This window comes from Silene latifolia, unplaced genomic scaffold (genome assembly GCF_048544455.1).
Source record: "Silene latifolia isolate original U9 population unplaced genomic scaffold, ASM4854445v1 scaffold_96, whole genome shotgun sequence".
NCBI lineage: Eukaryota > Viridiplantae > Streptophyta > Magnoliopsida > Caryophyllales > Caryophyllaceae > Silene > Silene latifolia.
The window spans coordinates 2,624,051-2,625,009 of NW_027413827.1; positions in this window are offsets into that span (position 1 = coordinate 2,624,051).

Sequence of the window (959 nt, forward strand, 5' to 3'; positions counted from 1 at the left end):
TGATGCATGTTCTCTATTAAGTTGGAAGCTAATTTAAATTAGCTTAGGTCACCTATGATCAAACCTCCCCAAACCGATTTAAGCACTATTTCTAGTGTATAAAGAAATAGGTTTGGTCATTAGTGACTATGCATGAATGCAAGTTTAACTATATGAAACTAATTACATGAAACATGATATATATATATATATATATATATATATATATATATATATATATATATATATATATATATGATATATATATTACAATGCAAACTATACTATATGAACTAACTAATGCATATCCAATATGGAATATAATACAAATACAAGCCTAAACTTTATGATTAATTACAATGTATGTTACTTCATGGTTTAACCTCCCCAGACCGATTTTAAACACTATTGCTAATGTCGGAAGGAAGGGGTTTAATCATGAGGTAACTACATAAATACAAGGTATATGTAGATATATGACTAAATGGAAGTGCAATGAGATGTAAGCTAGGATGCAAGCTAATTTAAAATGTAATACAATCCAACTATACATGAGAGATAGGGAAAGAAAGGATTCTTACAATTACGATCTCAATCAAAGCCCCCCTTCATCGAGGTTATCATCATCTCCTCTCTCTTCTTCTTCTTCTCCTCCTCTTTGATCATCTTCGTTCATGCCTTGGTTTGGGAACACAAGGTGTAGTTGCACCCAATAAGGCCTAGGACCGTTAGGATCAATAAACCCTTGTTGAGCCATGTGGTAATATTGAGGGTAAAGGGCCAAATAGTTATCTTCTTGCCCACGGTGGATCCTAAAATCCATGTCTCTCATCATACCCATCAAGATATCAATGCCCGATGGCGGGGTGTTGGAAGGAGGAGGAATGTAGGGTCGGTAGACATGGGGATATGGGGGTATCTTCGCATAAGAGGGCCGAACACCATGAAAGAATGGTGGAAAGTCAAGGCTTGGACCTTCG